This window comes from Hevea brasiliensis, chromosome 15, assembly GCF_030052815.1.
Source record: "Hevea brasiliensis isolate MT/VB/25A 57/8 chromosome 15, ASM3005281v1, whole genome shotgun sequence".
Lineage (NCBI taxonomy): Eukaryota > Viridiplantae > Streptophyta > Magnoliopsida > Malpighiales > Euphorbiaceae > Hevea > Hevea brasiliensis.
This window is the reverse complement of record NC_079507.1, coordinates 63,784,296-63,788,942: the sequence shown is the minus strand read 5'-3', so window position 1 is coordinate 63,788,942 and position 4,647 is coordinate 63,784,296. Positions and strand designations below refer to the sequence as shown.

General features: G+C 34.3%; 1 non-coding gene across 1 annotated transcript; it reads left to right on the top strand.

The window, feature by feature from the left end:
- The first annotated feature begins 1,093 nt into the window (after positions 1–1,093).
- Positions 1,094–1,200, top strand: LOC131174291 (small nucleolar RNA R71). The gene has a single exon (XR_009144539.1). It is a non-coding gene; the product is annotated as a small nucleolar RNA R71 (small nucleolar RNA).
- The last annotated feature ends 3,447 nt before the right edge of the window (positions 1,201–4,647 follow it).

Genomic DNA, 4,647 nt, shown 5'->3' with positions numbered 1-4,647 from the left:
CACATTTATGTAAAGTTTCTTCAAAACCTCTAAGAACTTCCCAAATTGCCTATCAAGCTTGGCTTTGTGAAATCTTTGTGGGAAGGGAAGTTGTGGCTTGTAGGGCTCAGGAGGTATATATTTCTCTTCCTTCTCTTCAATTTTCTCTTCACAATTTTCTGCACTCTCTTGTTTTTCACTCTCATCGGTTTCTTTCTCATTTTCTCTCTTCTCATTGTTTTCACTCTTCTCATCATTTATAACTTTCCCACTTCTTAAAGTAATAACTTGACATTGCTCTCTTGGGTTTTCTGGTTAACTTGGAAGTTTTCCAAAAGACTTAGCACCTGAGGAAGATGCTTGTTGTGCAATCTGATTTTCCAGCATTCTGTTATGTGTTTGCATCTGTTCCAGCCTTGCTTTCATCTCTCTCATCTCCTCATCATGCTTATTTTGGTTAGCAAGAATCTGTTGCAATAAAGCTTCAGTGGTGGAATTTCGTTCTTGCTGTTTTGGTGGAGGGTTCATATTTTTCTGCTGAAAATTAGGCAATGGTTGCCTATTTTGCTGATATGAAACTTAACTTTGCTGTTGTGGTTGAAAATTCTGATTTGGAACTTGACTTTGCTGATTTCCCCATGAAAAGTTGGGATGATTCCTCCAATTTGGATTATAGGTTTGAGAATAAGGATTCCCCATTTGCTTGTTTCCATAATTACTAACATATGCAGCTTGTTCTCCATAATCTACTCCACAGCTGGTAGTTCCTTCTGCATAAGCCACTTGTTGTGAACTTCCAGATGATGATGATGAACTAACCAACATACTCAAATCTTCCATCTTCTTAGCCAAAACATTTGTAAGTGCATCAAACTTTGCATTAATCATGTTGAACGGATCAAGATCATACATCCCAGCAGCTTGCCTCTTTTGAGTTGGAGCTGGTCCTCTTGGACTACTCCAAAGATGAGTATTCTTTGCAATTTTCTCCAATAGCTCATAAGCTTCATCTTCATGCTTCATAATAAATTCTCCTCCTGTTTGAGCATCAATAATTCCTCTGATTGCAGGAGTGACATTTGTGTAAAAATTCTGATTTATCATCCATTTCGAAATGGCATGATGTGGGCATAATCTCTCTAATTCCTTCCATCTCATCCATGACTCATAAAGAGTTTCATCCTCTCTTGGTCTGAAAGCTGTCATTTGATTCCTCAGTTCTTGAGTTTTTCCAGGTGGAAAATATTGTGCAAGAAATGCATCAGTGAGTTGCTCCCAATTTGTAATGGAGTTGTGAGGTAAAGAATCAAGCCAATCCAATGCTCTATCTTTCAAAGAGAATGGGAATAGCTTCAATCTTGCTGCATCATCAGACACTCCAGGTTGTTTTTGCATGTCGCAAATCATAGCAAACTTCTTCAGGTGTGTGTGTGGATTTTCAGAAGGATGTCCTCCAAATTGAGAATTTTGAATCATTTGAAGAACTCCAAAATCCATCTTGTAGCTATTTGCATCAATTCTTGGTCTTGCTATGCTCTCTCTCAAGTCATCAAAACGAGGAAAAGCATGATCCATCATACTTCCCCTAGGCACGTTTGCATTAACAACTTCTTCCCCTTGGGCTTCATTTTCATTGTTTTGACCATTTCTAGCATTACCACCAATTCTAATTCTTTCATCAGCCATGTCTGCTTCTAATTCAGTTTCTCTCAAAGCTTCTTTTCTTTTTCTGGTTTCTTTCTTGTTGGCTTTACAAAATTTCTCAATTTCAGGATCAAACAATAAGGATGTGTCACTTGTGCTTCTAGCTCTTCTCATAAAAGGTTAAAAGTACCTGAAAAAGAACAAACAAACACAAAATGAAAAGATAACAAAGATGAAACTAAAAACAACTAAAATAATCAAGAATTCAATCTTAAACAAACAACTCCCCGGCAACGGCGCTAAAAACTTGATGTGGCCCAACCGCAAGTGCACGGGTCGTACAAGTAATACAGTAAAGATATCGTTCCCACGAGGAGTTGAGTTAATGATTGAATTTTTGATATAAAAGTTGACTAAATAGAAGTATTTATGAAATTAAAGTAATGAATTGATAGGTAATGGAGTATGAAATCTAAATGTACAAAATTAATGTTCTATTCAACAATGTATTAATTAAACTAAAATTGCATCAAATTGAAATAAGCAAGTTCAGATATGGCAATATTCAAAATGGCAAGTAATTAAATTCGATTAGAAATTAACAATGGTAAAAAGGCGATTCCGGAGTTCGGGATTTCATATTCGAGCTATTTTGGGATTTTAAATTGGTTATCCAATCTTGTGAAACTAATGGGTTTTAAGGAGATCAATTCTTAAATCCTTTGAATTCCCTTTCGAGTGAGACAAAGAGTGCCTTAATCAATCTAATCCTACTTTCGTGGACTTAGAATTAATTAAGACCCATTAAGTTCTTTAATTAATCTGTGAATCCTCTTAATCCTTAGCCTATTTCTAGGTCTAAGTTAATTAAGTCCAATTTCTTGATTATCTATCACAAGGCCTTCTCCTTTCGGTGCTTCAACCATGGATTAAGAACATTACTTAATGGGATCCTACACTAAGCATGTCATTAAGCATACAAGAAATGAATAAAACTCATCAAGACCACAAAATATGGATTACCCAATCAAAATCCACAAAATATCTCAAATATTACAACCCTTACTCCAGAATCAAAATAAAACTACTCACTATCCATAATGCTTACAAGATATATTGAGTTTAAATGGAAATAAAGCTTTAATCTAAGCTAAGGAGTAAGAAATTAAACACTAGAAGTATAGAAAAATATAAGGGAAGAAAGAAATCTGCAAATCTTGGTTGAAAATGGTGTGGAGGGTGAAAGTGACTCTTCAAATTCTGCCTCCCTTTCCTTTCCTTTTCTGCTCCTTGTCTCCTCCTCCTTTCTAAAATGGGAAAATGAGACTATTTATAGCATTTTTCTGACATGGAGCCCTAAAATGGTATGTTCTAGGAGGAATTATCTGAGGGAATCTTCTGGCAGCTCATTAATGAACTCTTTATGGGACTGCATAAGTCATGCGATCCTTATGCGCTTTTCATTGTTCGAGTCACTTATGCGAAATCGCATGACTTGGTGCATAGGTTATGCACAAGTGAAGGTGCATAAGGGAGGCGAGAATGTGCATAAGCTATGCGATCTCCTTATGCACATTTATTTGGTTCTGGAACAGTGATCTTTCTCCTTATGCAGATCTGCATAGCTTATGCGGCAAGTTATGCACAGTTTGGTCAATGCATATTTCAGCTTGAAAACTTGTTTTTGACATCTTTGGCTGTAGAAGACACTCCTCAATGGCAAAATTCTCTTCAGTCCTTCAAAAACACCATTTTTCTTACAAAACAAAGTAAAAATTACAAATTAATGCAAAATTGACAACTATGAAAAACTAACTAATTAACTAATGAAATTAGCTAAAAATGACTAATAATCACATAAAAATGGTTATAAAATTAGACCTAAATGACTATGCAAAATGTATGCATCATAAGTTCAAAGATTTTCAGAAAAAAATTTGATTTAGGCACACTTCTCAATCTAATTTTTCCCCGTGGAAACGAATGACAGTTTTTACGTAAGATTTCTAAGGTAGTGGAGTGGGTTCGAATTTGTTGCTGCCACAAAGTCAATTAAGAAGTTGGTCAAGTAAGTTTCAAGATTCATAAAACTAAGTACTAGAACAATTAATCTGAAGGGGTTAGTTCAGTTCACAAAATGAATTTGCTCCTGACTAGTTCATTGACGAAGATTCAAATCTTGAAGCTGAGTAGAGAATGATATTGATATAGCTCCTCAAAATATATATAATTAATCCAGTAACTCGGGTTTTTAGATAGCCCATGAGCTTAATGATATTTAATAGTTCAACAATGAAATTTATTCAATTGGTTCAACCACTGTAAGATCCACTCAATAAAAGGAAAGAATCTTGATTAAAGATAAGAAATCTTGGTAGGATTAATAAATATAGCAATGCCTATAATTATACACTTTAAATAGAAATATAATCCTATAATTATGTTAGCTAGTAATATCTGTATAATTATATAGTTGACTTATCATAACCAATCATTGTTTATATACTATATAAAGAGATCAGATTATCTATGGAGGTTTGTTCTTTCTCTCTAATCAATCTAATACAATATTCTCTCCTACTAGCTCTAGCTTGAGTGTCGAAGGGTCTTCACCAAGTACATACCTAATGGACCTCTGAACCATTTATTTTCTGTTTTGCAACTCCATACCACAAGAAATTTCTATGGACTACAATAGTAGTTCCATCTATGGAAAACGACGTAAGAAGCTGTGTCTCTCCCTTATATTCTTTATATCCTAAACTCAAAATAGGAGAATGAACCAAGTGAGAGGATGACTTGTGGTTTGTAACAACCCAACAAAAAATTTTTTTATCATATTTAAGAAATTTTTAAATTTACTCAGGTGCGATCTAAAAAATTTATTTACAATCATATGAATTTTGTTTTAAATTTGCCAAAGGACTATATATCCTATTGGACGATCAATCAATGACATTCTTTTTATAGTAAGTACAAATACTTTATCATTACGTCACTCTTTTTTCTTTGCTATTATTACCT